The sequence below is a fragment of the Rhinolophus ferrumequinum genome, chromosome 14 (assembly GCF_004115265.2).
Source record: "Rhinolophus ferrumequinum isolate MPI-CBG mRhiFer1 chromosome 14, mRhiFer1_v1.p, whole genome shotgun sequence".
NCBI lineage: Eukaryota > Metazoa > Chordata > Mammalia > Chiroptera > Rhinolophidae > Rhinolophus > Rhinolophus ferrumequinum.
The window spans coordinates 5,129,795-5,146,108 of record NC_046297.1 but is presented as its reverse complement, the minus strand read 5'-3'; the positions used below and the strand labels follow the sequence as shown (position 1 = coordinate 5,146,108).

Genomic DNA, 16,314 nt, shown 5'->3' with positions numbered 1-16,314 from the left:
AGGATACTTAGCAGATTGAAAAACAAGTACAAAGAGGACCTTGTAACTGTCCGAAGAACTTGAAAGGCTTTCATATTAAAGAGGTCGCACTATTGATTGTGTATTTCTGGTTCATACGCCTACAAAAAGCAAAAATAAGAAAAATGGGTAGAAGGTCGAGGTTGGCAGGTCGAGTAGATTTCAGTTTAACATAGGGAAGAACTTCTAACCTGGCTGGCTAGAAAGGCGATCGATTATTTTGTGTATTAATGGAGGAAATCACAGGGAATTTTCAAGATGGAGGTCACCGTGGCAATGATGGAGTTTCAATTTAGTAAGGGCGGAATTAGACGACCTCCAAGACTCCTTCCATTTCTGAAATTCTATGATTGTTTGACTCAGAATGCCAATTACGTCCTCCAGCATCAGGAAGCACAAAAGCTAGAAAGCAAGTTAAAAGCAGCCAAATTAGTCAGAAGGTAGGTCAGATGTGCGGTAAAAAACGTAGAATCAGGTCACTTTCCTCACTTAAGAACTCTTCCAGACCAGCAGGCACGACACTCTCATTAATGACCTACCACCCCACAGGCGCCCTGCTTTATTTCCAGACAGCACTTATCTGTTATGCACGACCCGCTTATTCACCTGGCTCCAATCTGAAGCTAAAGATGATTTGTGACATGACTGCTGGCTAGATGGCCAGCTAAACAAATGCACACTTAACTTGACCAGGAAACAGAGTTATTTTACCCCTCCTATGAATCACCTCTGCAGGGAGGCGATTTCTACATCACCTTCTAGTACAAATGAGAAGAGACTTAAAAAGGTCAAACACCGCCATCTTTTTCTATGACCTGCACTACTCTCTGTAATAAACCTGTGTGAATGTGGACGTATGCCCTTCTACTTTGGCATTCGACAGATTGTTGGAGAAAATGATAGCACTAATAAATCTATATTCTCAGATGCTACCAAAACTTGTGCAGCTGGTTCTGCACGCTGTGGTCTGCCCTGGACAACTCTCCCTTGCACCAGCGGTTGGTCGGTCACACGAGCTCCTTCACCCGGCTTCCCGTCTCAAAGCCACACTTACTTATCTTATATCCTGAGTGGCAGCTTAGGTGCTGACAATGTGTCACTCGGATGCCTCAAGGACTCCCTGCTCTCTGGGTCATTCCTATCAAAACAGGAGTGTGACGACACAGTGACCAGGGGCGTATGCTCAGCAGCTTGATGGCTTGTGCTTCATATCTGAGGAAAGAAAAGGTTTCTGAGCAGACTGGCATCTCTAGGGTGACTTTGTCTTAAATGCTAATAGAGTAAAATACTGTCAAGAGTCAAATATCTTTGGAATAAAATTCTGCAAAAAAAGAAATATTACACATTCCAAAGTCTCTGAATCAAAATCAAATCATCTATTTATGACATAAAAATGTATATAAAAGCATTTTTTGTTTGCTTTTGGTTTTATTTAGTAGGAGGTTGTGCCTATTTCCTTGGGATTAGGTAATTAAATTATTTTAAAGCTTTCACTACCCAGAAAACAACTTTCAAAAAATACTAAAATTCCAAAAGAACTGTGTTAGGTTAGCGTTTTGTCTAATGTAAGTGTCTCTGAATAAATTCTTATGCTTTTAAAGTAAAACAATACAGGGTAGGACAGTGATGTAATTCTTTTCTTCACTACTCAGAGGGGGTGAGCAGGCCCTGGTAAGAAACTTTACTTTGAGGAGCATCCATTCCCCTGGCAAATTCCACTCTTTACAGGTTACCTGTAGCTAGCCTTCTTTGCTCATGCAACTGGACTTTCGAAATCAGTGCCTGCAAAATGGAGGGAAACCTCAAGATCCGGGAGCTTTTTAACATCCCAAGAAAAGGTGAATGAACAGACTTCTGTTCAGAGAGCATATATCACGTTATAATAATGGCTAAAGAGAGCCAGCCAGAGTCTATTGGTGTACTGGGTCGAGAGAACTAAAACCTCGGATGACAAACCAGCTGACAGAGTACCAGAACAATGCTGTTTCCTGATCCACTCCTGCTATGTGAACAGCTCTATGATCATTTACGTCACCTCGGGCAAGGTTACCTTTATTGGGAAATGGAATCCCCGTAGTACCGACCTGCTAGGATTGCTAGAAGACTGTACGAGAATGCACACAGAAAAGTCTACCAGGACAAGCCCTGATTTAACAAAGAATGGTTCGGGCAGAGAGAAGCATTCTAGGTACACACAGAGAGATTGCTAAAATGTGAAACGTGTATCCTGCACCTTCTGTTCGGTAAGAACACCTCACCCTAAATGAACAAGTGGGTTAAGAAGCAACAACCCAATTAAAAAGATATTTTCTTTGACAACAATTCTGAAACAGACTAGTAATTATGAGGGGGAAAAAAGTTCTATTTGAAAAGTGGTTACAGTTCTAACTTTACAGCCACGGACACTCTTGTTGGATGACACTGAATAAAAACTAGTCCTTGCAAAGTCATTCTGATGCCCGAGGATGGGACAGGCTCCACGGCCACAAAACACTGCCAGCTCTACCTTTTAAATAGAGTTTGCCAAGATGAGTGTGTCATTAGCCAGGCTTGGCTGAAACAATCCACTGCCCACAAAGCTACTTTAATGTACTGTCTCTATTGAAAATCACAGTAATCCAACAATACATGACGAGCCTTTCCCATCACTGCAGCGATTCCCACCACAGGCAGCACTTTGTCCCCAACAAAGAAGCCTCACATTCTCCGTCTGCAGAAGCCCCAGTCCTGCCTGAGCCTGTAAGGCAGCCAAGAGGGACATCTGTGTGCTCGACAGCACACGGCACTGGCTCTCTCCTTCGTCCTTTCTTTCCTTCCCTTTCTGCTTTCTTCTTTATTTCCTAGACAATACACTGGGCGATTGCTTGGTAAGGAAATGGCCTTTCAGTCCCTTCCTCTTCCCTTTTATTTATTTGTTTGTTTGTTTAACATCACAGTCAGACAACGACATCTGCCATCTACGATTAAGTCCAAATCCTGAAAACACAGTCAAATTTATTTTCTGATATCGTCTGAGCTTACTTGTGGTCATCCGAAGGCGCTGCCTTTAAAGATGACGATCCCTAACAGTAGCTTAATAAAAAGGAGCGATCCAATTCTGGAAATATTCTACAACTTCATTTTTATTAATAGAGTGATAAAGCCAAATAAAATACCTTAAAAAATGGTAATATACTCTTAAGAATTAAAAAAAAAACGTATAAACTACATGTTCCCTGTAGAAAAGTTACAATATAAGCAACTACTTCCACAAGAATATTACATTTTGGTATTTTATACCCAGAAAGACTTCTGTTATGTCAACTTTCACCTCAAATCAATATTTAGGCTTAAAGAAGTAAAAGAAATTCAGGCACACAAATGGACAAAGACTGTAAGTAGGACTTCACCAGAGAAAAATGAGGTATGAGAGGTCCACAACTTCTACCTGCTCCCCAAACACACGAGAATGCTCAATTTGATTAATGATCAAATAGATGTAAATTAAATCCAGATATTTTCATTATCAATATGCTTAATATTTAAAAACAGTGCCCATGCTTGCACAGGAATAGACTAGTTGGGATTTTTAATCAGTTCTGCCTTTCTGGAGAGCATTTGGGGATCTGGGCGCTGATACCATTTGGCCCCGCAATTTTACTTTTAAGATTTTATCCAAGAAGAGATGGGCATTAAGAATGTTTACTGTAACTTCATTTAAAATAGAAACAACTTAGAGAGAGCCAAATACCCAACTATGGAGGATTTATTAAATAAATTGTGATACATCTCTACAAGGAGTACTAGACAACCAAAAAAAAAGGTTTAAGAGAATATGTAATAAAAAGAAAATGTTCACCGTATAGTTCATAAATGAAAATAGCTGGTTATGAAATATGTATATATGATCGCAACCACCTTTAGAAAATGTATGCTTGCTTAGAAAAAATTAAAATGTTAGTGATGGTATTACTTTATGGTATGGTAAGAAAGTTCTCTATTTTATAATAAATATGCCATTAGTTTTAAAACCAGAAAAAAAGTCCCTGAATGAACTGCCTCTTAGAATTGATGGCGTAATTTATTATCATTAAAGAAATAAAGGGTAATTCATTCCTTCTCAAACATACATTAACATTTCCCTGGGTATCAAAACAGTTCCATTGAAATAACAACAGTTCCATGTGAAATAAAATGTCCCATGAAGGGTGCAGCGAGGGATACATAGGAAGAAAGAATCAGCACAATAGTTTAAGAGATTGGGACTGGAAAAGTCTCTTAGATTTATCATTTTATGTAGTAGGGGGCAATCACAAAATCATGGCTCAACAAGTTTAATGAAGATTCAACAGACTGACACTGATTTTCATTCCCGAAAGACCAGACCGTGTGAAATGTATCTCTAATTCTCAGTAGATGGAAACAACATAAACACCAAATAACTACAATCTGTGCAGAAGTGTGTGCGTAATTATTGGTAGAAACGGAACAGATGGAAAATAATGAAGTTTTTAATTCTTTAAGTCACAGACAATATGGGGTGCACTTTTACCTTGCACAGCTTCACATTATGTTACATGACAAAACTGCATTACCAAGGAAATCATTTTCCAACTGACTTTTAAAAGGACGAAAGCATTCTCTAAGACCTTACATCTGTTTAACCTCCTGACATGTTGCAGAGGAGTCAGGAAGCTACAGGCAGATCTGTGAGTTCCGAAAGCGTGGACCTGCTCTCTCGAGTTATATCACTGCTTCCAGTGCACATTTTGTAAACTGGTTTTAAATCACATAGTTTGTTTGTGATTCTGCTACAGTAACCTGTCTGTGTATTTCTTTTGAATGAATGAATGAATGAATGAATAAATAAATACAATTATCTGCTTAAAATGGCCAAAAAAAATAGTGTTTGCAAAGCAGCTGTTACACAAATAAGCGAGGCAGAGCTGTACTCTATTGATACCAGTTTATGACATGGTATTTAAAAACATCACCGAAAAAGTGATACAGTCTCCTGGTTTGTGATCTGGATTTCTCCTCACTGTACACAGCAGAGTTCATGTTATATTTTTAAAGTATTATAATTCTAGAAGCTCATGAATACACCTGTTTTTCTGTGTTCCCTAGAATACGACCAAATCATGCACATAAATAAAATTAAAGGCAGAATAGGAAACGAGGAATGTGAAGCCCTGCCAACACGACACAACTTTTTAAGGATGTACCGATTCCTTTTGATTTAATGACTGAATAAGCGTGCAGCGGGGGCACATTGCCTGTCATGTGGAACGCGAGTGCCATGTACCAAGATGCAGGTGTGGGTGTGCCAGAGAAACACACATGCCTCCACGGAGCGCTGGGCTTGTTTTTTAATGCAATTTCCTTAACTCCTACGATTGCTACACATGTGCTTCGGAACTTGACATGTTCTTCCATCAAGTCCCACAACTTCAGAAGGAGATGTTACTGTCACTATTTTCCGAGAGAAAAAAACGTCCCCCAAGTCACAAGCTAGTAAATCGTAAGACTGGGATTCAAACCCTGATCTCTGACTCCAGTCTGGGCCCTTTTCACTATGTTAGTGGGTCAGGACAAGTAAACTGACTGAAAGCTACAATTACGGGGACACCTTATGGTTGAAGTTTCAGCACCTGAAAGCCACCAGATCAAAAACATCTTGCTTTTGGCCAGTGTTTCCTTGTCCTCAAAGACACTGACAAAGCCCAACTGTTTACTCCAGTTAGACCCAAACCAGGTGTGTGACGCAAGAGAATTCACCGATAAGTGGACCATTCTGTTTGCAAATCTGTCAAAAAGGTACATTAGACTGTCAAGTTACGACTTCACTGATTTCTGGAGAAGTTGAACTGTAAGTTCAGTGATACAAATGCGTTTTCTGTCAGGGAACCCTGATTTGATCTCATAAATAAGTGAAAAAAACAGCTTTAGGTGCATTTACAAACATTTCTGCAGTGAAACGAAGCACTGAACGTCACACCTCGTAAGAGTGGAGGGGGCTTGGATGTGCTGAGCGGCCTGGGGGGGCTGGGGGAGCTGGGGGAGCTGTGGCGACTGCTGCTTCCACTTCTGGTTTCCACCCAGAGCACGGCAACCAGAGACGCTTACTGAAAGACGAGGGCAGGGCTTCTCACACATTCCTCAGACCGGACTCGGTTACCTCTCCCAGCTTTCACCTTCCCTTCAAAATGATTTCACTCACACTGCAAAAGCAGCTCCTGGGGCCGGCCACCTTCTCACACATTTGGGAGCAGGACCCCAGTCCTCTGAGAAAGTCCCTGCCTGCTCAGGGACACAGTGATTCCTGAAGTCCCATCGTGATGCCGTCACGCAAGCCAACGTTTTCTGTGCCATCAATTAGCCCGTTGTTTTTTAATACTTTGCCTGCATGGCAGTTTGAAAGCAGAAAGTATTCCTAGTCAGAGGTACCTGGAATACACAGACTTCCTTGCCCTTTTTAGGTCATTGCACTATATTTAAAAGTCTACGGTACAAGCAATAAATGATTATTTTTGTAATAAAACCCAGCCAGGTCTGTCATCATTTTGAAAAATCTGTTATTAAATATTCCACTGTAGAAGGTCCTCGGAAGGAGCGTACCTTTCGGCGTTTGGACCCTGTGGTCCACATCTCATTACTCCTTCTGTCGCCTGGCACTTGCCTCAACTTCCTACGTTACGTTGTTTTTAGAAGTACACCGTGCCTGTCTCTTCTTAGCTGGGAAACCCAGTCATCCTACTCAGAAATGCACGTTCATGAGGGTGGATGAAGCTCTTTCTGAGGCCGGAAGCACTGTTTCTTCAATTTCAGTCAGCACCTGGAGTAGCTGGGGATGTGCCGAAGGCCGGTTTCGGGGCCTCATCCCCAGACATGCTGATCCCTCACATTCGGGGGAGATCACGGGTTACACATTGAGCAGAAATGTCTGGTAGAAGATACCAGGTGTTCAGGGGGTTTGTGGCCACTGCTCTTAGAACCCCCCGTTCCGTTCCTGCAGGTTCTCTGCTCTGCTCTGGGGGGCGCTCATGACAGGAATCGCATTCTAGACAAACGATTTTTAATGTTTCTCTTATTCCAATTCTTCTGATGCATTTTGCTTTTCACAGCAGCTTTGCAGGATGGGGTATATGCCTATACTACCCACTTGGGAAGAATATCAGACGGGGATTAAGAAGCCCTGCCTTTATTTCACAGCGAAAGAAACTGTACAGCGGAGTCTCTCTTTCTTCACTGTCTCCAAAGGTGGCGCGCGTAGCTTTCCCAGAGTATCGGGTTGCTGGTCTAGGTCCACACACCACCTAGGTGATAATTCACTTAGATTTAAACTACTTTTTTCAAAGCCAACTTTCCCAAACAATGCATCATCTACATTTTAAATGCTAGGTGAAATTCTACCACCACTCTCAAAAAAAGGACAAGGAGGCGTATTGTACTGGACAAAAGACATGCAGAAAAGTATTGACAGTACAAGCCATCTATAGTACCCCTGGGGTAGAAAGGATTGTTGAAAGAGTTTTCTCACACATGAAAAAGCAACAAAGAGCACAACATTGATTATATTTCATTACTTTTTGGACCTCAGTACAGAAATAGCTGAAAAAAAGCCATCACTTGTAAAGATGAATTATCCCTTTGCCCCACAAACAGACAAGGCAGTGATATACACCTGTGCTTAAAACTTAAAATTTCAAATCACATTAGTGGAACGTTAGCCCCAATCCTAGAAAAATGTGTCTTTAAGAAAAAGTGAGACATAGAATCTTTGGGACTTATAACTTTATAAATGACATCATTTGGAGAAACATGAAAACCCTCAGCTCTTCCCGCCTTTCCTCATTCCCAAACGTGGCAATGTAACTTCCTGATCCATTGCTGCCTCTGTTCTTCCAGGTCTCAAGAGAAGAACGATGCTCCAAAGAGCACAAACATATAACTACTATTCTCCATACCCTCTGTTATTCTCTGTGCGTAACATTTTGTGCGTGTGCAATCTTAAAGCCAGAGCTTTTGCCAATGCTCATTTTCCCACACTAAGCAAATATTGACTAAGAAAAGACATCTGTGGGACAAATAAGTACAGTATTAGGTGGGTGCAAAAGTAATCGCGGTTTTTGCCATTTTTAACCCTTTAAATCGCGATTACTTTTGCACCGACCTAATATAAAAATTACACCCTCGAGACTCGCTGAGAAGTGACCTATTCAAACCTCCTGCTCCTCGTCTTTGTAAATCAACATGCTGCTTCTAACGAAATACAGCTCTTCTACGATCTTAGACTCATTTTTTTTTAGTCAAATTAGCTGGCATGAACTCATGAGCTAGAAATAAATTTGAGAAGTTTAGTTTTAAATGTTGAAAAGTTAAGTTCATTGCCAAGGATAAGTCACTTGCAATGAAAGAGAAAATAGTTTTGACAATTTATTCAGATCTAAAGAAAAGGTAGCTATGTATACCTTCCACGGCATTCTGCAGCGTGAGTATGCATGACTTAACTACTCTAAGTTAGGGAGAAAGGGATTAAGACGAAAAATGTTTTTCATGTCCCTGCTAATGGCTGCCCAGCTGCTATGGAAGGAAGTGAAACTTGGTTTGTGCGTGTCTAACTTATTTTAATGTGATCAGCTGGTAAGGAAATTTGTTGAAGAGGTTTAATAAACAAGCTGAGTCAGATAGAGCACCTGGAGATCCAAGACTCAACTTAGAGCCCTAATGCACACAATGTTTGGCACTGACGTGGCAAGATAGTGCAGCACAGAGAACTGAAAACTGCGGGGGGAAATGAGAACATTCCTGATTTGCTTGAGGAGGTTCCGGGCTGCATCTAATCCCGCAGGAAAGTGGGTAAATTGGTGGCAACACAGGCTGCACTGACTCCTGGCCCATCCTGGACTCAGGAAGTCATGCCTTTGGAAGAAGGGTGCAAATAAACTCACAATTCCCAACGCTTCACAAACTGTCATTGGCATGGACAATGCTTTATAACTAGCTCAGGACGGTGCAGTTTCAACAACAGACTGCTAAAAGTGAAGGTATGAAAACTCTGCGATTTTGAAGAGTCTCAAAATCCCAGAATTACCCCCAAATTTCTGGCTAAATGACCAATTCCAGGCAATGTCTGTATCCATCTGGTTCTGCGACACTAGTTTCTTTCATGAAACTTGCGTAAACAAAGCTGATACAGCAGGACCAGAAGAAGGCTGCAGCCAGAGCTGTTCTGGGATCTCTGTGAAGGTACCCCCAGTCCTCAAGACTGCTCTCTGGGCGCTGCTGGGGTGGTATTTGTGCACTTTCCCCATTTCAAGTTAATGAAACTGCTGTTAAGATTGCTTTTAAAATGCTACTAAAATAATAATTTTAAAAATTTTCTAACAAGCCATTATAACTACTGTGTTTCCCGAAAAATAAGACCCTACTGGACCATCAGATCTAATACGTCTTTGGGAGCAAAAATTAATATAAGACCAGTATTATATTATATTATGTTATATTATACCCGGTCTTATATTAAAATAAGACCCGGTCTTACATTATATTAAAATAAGACCTGGTATTATATTATATTATATTATATTATATTATATTATATTATACCCGGTATTATATTATATTACATTATATTATATTATATTATATTATATTATATTATATTATATTATATTATATTATACCCAGTCTTACTATATTAAAATAAGACCCGGTATTATATTGAATAAGACCCGGTCTTATATAATATTAAAATAAGACGGGGTCTTATATTGATTTTCGCTCCAAAAGATGCATTAGAGCTGATGGTCTGGCTAGGTCTTATTTTCGGGGAAACACAGTATTGCTAATACAAGAAAAAATCTCATGTGCCATCCACAGATAAAAGGAATTTTGAGTACGTGGCCCACTTTTGAATAAAACAAACAAAAAACCCACAGTTGTATGTCCCTGTCCTAAATCACTCAGGAAGGAGAGATGCTGGGGGAAAAAAGGGTGGAGGGTGGCTAGAGAGGGGGCTAGCAGGAAACATTTAAAATTACTTCAATATCCTTCCATTATTTGTATTTTTAGGAGGAATCGACAGCCCTATTTCATTCGAATTGGGCAGGATCTTAGATTAAAAGATTCCCCCGGCCAACTGTCTTGTTCATACTTCTGGTAAATTTTGTTGTTAATACCAAGTGCTATTTCCCCAGCTGTGAAGTCAGGCTAGCAGCTGCCTCAGCAAACCAGCCAGCGCTACTCCAATACATGAAGACAGCTGCCGTGCTCGTCTTTACAGATGAAAGAAGGGTGCTAAAGGCCGAGGAAACTCGGGGACTCGGGGACTGGAGTGGCTGCGAAGGCAGCTGCTTGCCCGTCATACCGCTGGAGAGTATGCCAGGTGACAACAGCTACAGGACACGAAGGAAAGAACGAATACAACTAGTTTCTACCGACAACACAGTACATTTCCAAATTGTTTTCTTTACGGCATGTTACATTGTTTTTGATCATTTAAATTTTAGATTCCTCACCATTCTATGCACAGAAGCAAAACCTCACTATTAGATAAACATTCCTGATTTCTACTTTAATTTGAATACACTACACAATAAGGAATCTTAAAAGATTTGTGTTCCCAAGTGTAAGAGTTACAAACAACAATTGATTTTTCTAACATTAGCATTGTTATAAAACTTCCAAATAATCTGAGAATCAGGCCAGGATAAAACTGAATTGGAGGCTGAAAACAATTTGATAGCAACTAACATTTGCAAGGAAGTGTTTCATTGCAATGGCCTCTGTATACGTTCAGTGTGGATTAAAAGTCTAGAGTTTATAAGCAGAACTGACAATCATATTTCTCTTTTAGGAAATATTTTTACTTTACTGAAAATAGTGACTATACTTGACCATGTCTGCAATTTCCTTTGAAATATTGAAGACATACTTATATACATTTCAGGGGATGGTCAACAGTAATCATAAAAAATCCGTATTTTAGAAGTGGTTACTTTAAGTGCCTCTATTACCTGTATTTCAGTGGACAACCGACCTTTTGCTAATCACCATATCGAATGTCAGAAAATGTTTCATTAGTGAAAATAATGGGCTATAATTAAAATGATGAATATTAAACACAGGGTCCCATTTGTGAAATAAAAAGCATTTAAGAAATAGGGGTTGACTTCCTAGCATTTGAACGCCTGCCCCGTGCTTCCAAGAACAGAGCCGAGGAACCCACGGGGCATGGATGCTTTTCCCTCTGGAAGATGCCTGCTTTTAATGAAACGCACCTCCGTCCCGCCTGAAATGCAGAAGACGCTGTTTGCCTGTCGCAGGCCATGAAGGGGGCAGAACTCTCCCTAAGTGCCCCCCTTTCTCCAGGGTGTTGGTCAGAGCCTCTGAGGACTGAGAGATGGGGTTTCCCCGAGTTCCAAGAACTGCCTGTGCCTGGTTGTGAATATCTAGCTGTAAATCTCTGTGTGTGTGTCTTTACGTGCAACAGCACGAGTTCTCAGATCTCCTTTCACTCTCACTTGATAATGAGGTTGTAAGTAGTAGCTAGTCCTCACCTACTTGGAATTTCTTTGGAGGCTATCATTAGCATTCAAAAGGAACCTACAGTGGGTTATGACCACACTGGCTCAGGTCTGCGTGGAATGGTGGTAAGATATGTGCACTTAAGAGTAATCTCATGGAAAGCCACAATTTTGTCAAACACAAAATTTCAAATCAACATATGACTGCTCCCATCAAGTGGCATTTATTAATATAGTTATGTCGATCTGCCTAAGAACATAGGACTTCACAACAAAATACATAAAACACAGTCAGTCTCAACATGGCCAGAATTTTGGAAAGTCCTAGCACCCTGTTCACACGGAAGGCCATTCAGAAACCTGTTACAGTTTATTAGAGAACAATACACACACACATACAGAGAACAACTGCACAAATGCTGGCAAGAAGCCTAACCACGAGGCAGCATATTTATAAATATAAATTTACTTTAGTAAACTCCCTGGGCAAGAGAACTGAGAAGAATGAACAGCCCTGAAACAATCCTAAGTATATATAGTGAACTTGGTATATGATAGAGAAAGCATTTTACATTTGTGGGGGAAAATGATGAGTTATTCAACAAATCACATTGGGAAAACTGATTTTACATCTAGAAAAAAAAAGTAGATCTCTATATCAAATCACACATTGAAATAAGCCATATAATGGGTACAGGGTTTCCTTCTGGGCAGATTGAAATGTTAGGGAACGAGATGGAAGTGATGGCTGCATAACATTGTGAATGTATTAAATGCCACTAAACTGCATACTTTAAAATGGTTAAAGTGGTAAGTTTTGTTATAGCGGGGGTGCCAAAAATATGTACAGACATTTTAAGAGATGTTAACACTTTGGCCAACGTTGCTCAAGCAGTAGTTCGCCGTCATCAGAAGTGTCTGGACGCTGATGGGAACCACTTTGAGCACCTCTTGTCATTGCAGACGTCACACGGGACTTGTATTCATCTTTTGTTATTGGTCTATATTAACACAGTTTTTTCCTTTCTTAAAACGTATATGCATTTTTTGGCACCGTCTGTATGTATTTTATCACAATTACTATAAAAAAATAATTTGTAGATACATTACAGAAATGAAGTGTGAAAACTCAAGATTTGAATTCGTGTAGTATACAAAAACAGGGGAAGTACCGTGTTTCCCCAAAAATAAGACCTACCTGGAAAATAAGCCCTAACATGATTTTTCAGGATGACATCCCCTGAACATAAGCTCTAATGTATCTTTTGGAGCAAAAATTAATATAAGACCCAGTCTTATTTTTGGGGAAACACGGTATCTTTTTTACCTCAGGGTAGGAAAGGCTTTTCCAGAATAGACACACAGAGCCATATTATTCCAGCTATGAAACAGAATTATCCCAAAACTCAGTGGCTTCAATCAAACAACAGAAATCATTTTGCTCCAGAATGTGAAATCTGGGCAGGGCTCAGACGGGACAGCTCATCTCTGCCCCACGGCGTGTCACTGGACTGACACTCGGGAGGGACCATTTCCAAGATGGCAACTAAGCACTGGCTGACAGCTGCTGCCCACATGTCCCTTTCCGCAGGGCTTGGGCTTCCTCACAGGATGGTGGTTTCATTCCAAAAACATCCCAAGAGACAGGAAATGGAAACTGCCAGTTTCTTAGAGCCTGGGCGCAAATCTGGCACAATGTCACCTCGGCTATATTTTATTGTTCAAGGAATCACGCAGCCCAGATTCAAGGGGAGATACAGATGCCCTTTAAGACTACGATAGCAATTCATAAAGGAAAAGATGGGCACAGTTGACGCTATCAGAATTTAAAACCTTTACAAAAGTCAGCATGAAAAAGGTAAAGCAGGAGATAGCTGGAAAAGAGGTAATTTGTAACACATGTAAGAAAGAACTAATATCTAGAGGACATAAAGAAGCGAATCAAAACATCTCATCTATTACACTGTCAAAATCAAGTCTACAAAAAACCCCCAATGTTTGGTGAATATGTGAGAAAATGGGAACTGCCATAAACTTGGAGAGTAAAATGAAATAATAACATTAGGGACCAATTTGGAAGTAACTAATAAAATAGAAAAGGTATACATAGTCTCAACCCATCAATTAAGCTTCCAGATAATACAGGGAAAGAAATGCATTTGTCTCTGGAGACATCTACAAGATTCTAATGCTCACAGTGTTCATAAAAAACAAAACTAGAAGCCACCTAAAGGTTCACCACGAGAGAAAAGTATAAGTAATAACTGGAGTGTAGTCAAGGAGTGAAATCTACGTAGGAGGTAAAGCGAATGAACTAGATCTCAATGTAGATTATTGGACAGATGGAAAAACACAAATGTTGAGTCAAAATATTACAAAATGATAACAAGCGAAACATTTAAAAATAATGTTTTAAATTTTAAAAACATACACACAAAGCAATATTATATAGTCTCTATGGCTATGTACACATAGAGTAAAAATGTAAAAACCTGAAGTATATGGAACATATTCTAGGAGGTAGTTGCCTCTGAAGAGAGGTAAATGACACAGGGGAGTTGAACGAAATAAATACACCAGAGAAACTTTGTTTGCCAAAGATCTGTTCGCCTCTTGACAGCTGTTGCTGGCTGGCCAAGGACTTTACTTCCCAGCACCCTTACACCAAGGTGGGGTCATGTGACTTCTTCTCACCAACGGCTATGAAGACCAAGGACCAGGATCAGCAGGGGGAATGCCTTGCTCAGTCTCTCTCCTTTCCCATCAGCTTGATACCCATGAGCACTGTGACCTTGGAAACCACGTGACGAAGATGATGGAGCCACAAGATGGAAGGGGTCTGGGTCTTTATACCACCAACTAGCAACACTCACACACACACGACAGAGCTATATGAGTGAGAAATAGCAGTAAGCCATTAGAATTTTGGGATTTGTTTCAGCAAGCTTCACCCAACTATACAAAAGGGGGCTTCAACTTTTTTTAACCTATTGATTTCTGTTTCTTTGATTAAAAAGAAGTCTTCAGTAAAACCACAACCACCACCACCAAAATGTCAGTGTTTGTTAATTCAAGGTGGTGAACATTCAGGTAGCTGTTACACTGTAGTTTTTCAGTTAAAAAGAGGTTTTATTGTGAAAGATTTAACAAAGTTGGCCATTCCTCTAATATTTTACAAGGCCGCTATATTTTTGCTGCAGTTCACATTTCCACTGTGGTACACTCCTAAAAGTTACACTGTCCTCTAATGAGGCTACGCCTGTTTTTTCCAGATTGTGAATATTGCTTTTACATCAAGGTTTCAGCTCAGTGTACCAGTATAGCTTTCCTCCCTTAACTCCATGTGTATCTGAATAAATGTAAAAACCTCCTTAACTGTTAAAATAGGTGACTTCAAAATGTTCAAAATTATATAGGAAGAAATTGTGTGGTCTAAAAAGGTGTGAAAGAATAAAGGGAAAAGCAAGCCCATAAGTAATCCTCTGCAAATGAGGAGAGAAATAGCTAACGGTTACTGAGCACTTGTGTGCCAAGTTCTATCATAAATCAATATGCTTAATATTAACTCATTAAGTCCTTAAAACAACCCTATAAATATGTGCATAATGTAAAACCCCATCTTACAATGGGAATGAAAGAGACTGGGGAGAAATAGTCCTAAAACTACTAAATCTAATTTGCGCTGGAAGCAATCCACAAAGGTCTAACGCAATTTCTAGATCAAGGTTCTTAAGATGGAAATCGGTTATAAAAACTCTCCTTGATCCCTTAAAATGCTCCATTTTAAACACCAGTTCCATTGTTTACTATTTTCTCAATGTTTCACGAACCCATTTCTCTGCTTTACATCCCAGTACCATGGCCCAAAGTTCAACCATCTCACTGTGACTATGGCAATAATTTATTACCTCTCTTCTGGGCTCTTCTCACCCCTTCCTCTACCTGAAAATTATTATATTACCTATATGTGCTACTAGAATAATCTGTATAAAATGCTTACCCCATGGAATCTGACCACATTACATTCCTTTACTTCTCAGGCTTGTTTTGAGTATTAAATCTACTTCACGTATGTAGCAGAGTGGTTGGCACATTGTAGAAACTTAAACGTTAGTAATGCTTTGAAAAGCAAGAGTTATCAACCCCATTTAACAGAACTAAGCAGTCTCAGAGAAGTTAAATAATTTAACTGAAGTAACGTGGGACGTGGCTGAACCCAGATCTGTCTGGCTCCAAACGTACCTATTTCCATTGTAGCCACATTGTTTCCTAACACCGTCCCAAAGCAAAACTTTGAAACTAAATTTCACTGTAAGTTGAAGAAATAATGAAAATCATGCTGTTATTATTTCTTTTCAAATTTATCAATAGAATCTTTTTAATACACCTAAAAGGTAAACTTTAAAACACACACCTACAAATCTCTGATAGATAGATCTACGAACTAAAAAATGTTTTCCAGTATGAATTAACAGCTTTACTATATATTGCACAGCAGCTAAATACTCAAGCAAAATAATGATACTAGGTAGTAGGTGGAAAACCCCAATAACACTTAGAAAATCCCATTAGAGATAGGTTTTAATATACCACTGCAGCATTATTGGATTACTATCTTAATATGTGTATGTTTGAAGTAAAGAAATAGATGTTGAAATGTTAAGTTTTTTCTTACTAATGAAAGTACAAATAATCCTGACACCCAAAAAAGTCTTCTTATTGAACTGAAATCCAATTTAACATTCTCTCCAAGGTTCAAAATCTTTCAGAAAGAGAACCAATTTGCCAA

The 16,314-nt window shown here is 39.7% G+C and overlaps 1 protein-coding gene across 2 annotated transcripts in view; it reads right to left on the bottom strand.

Moving 5' to 3' along the window:
* The window catches only part of MRPS28 (mitochondrial ribosomal protein S28), a 77,021-nt gene that overhangs the window by 9,195 nt on the left and 51,512 nt on the right, over positions 1-16,314 (bottom strand). Inside the window, exon 3 of one of the 2 annotated variants that reach the window (XR_004424994.1) lies at positions 1,073-1,230. The exons of the other annotated variant lie outside the window; for it this stretch is intronic. The gene's annotated coding sequence lies outside the window, so the exon portion shown is untranslated. The remainder of the gene's footprint in view (positions 1-1,072; positions 1,231-16,314) is intronic. 2 annotated transcript variants of the gene reach the window in all.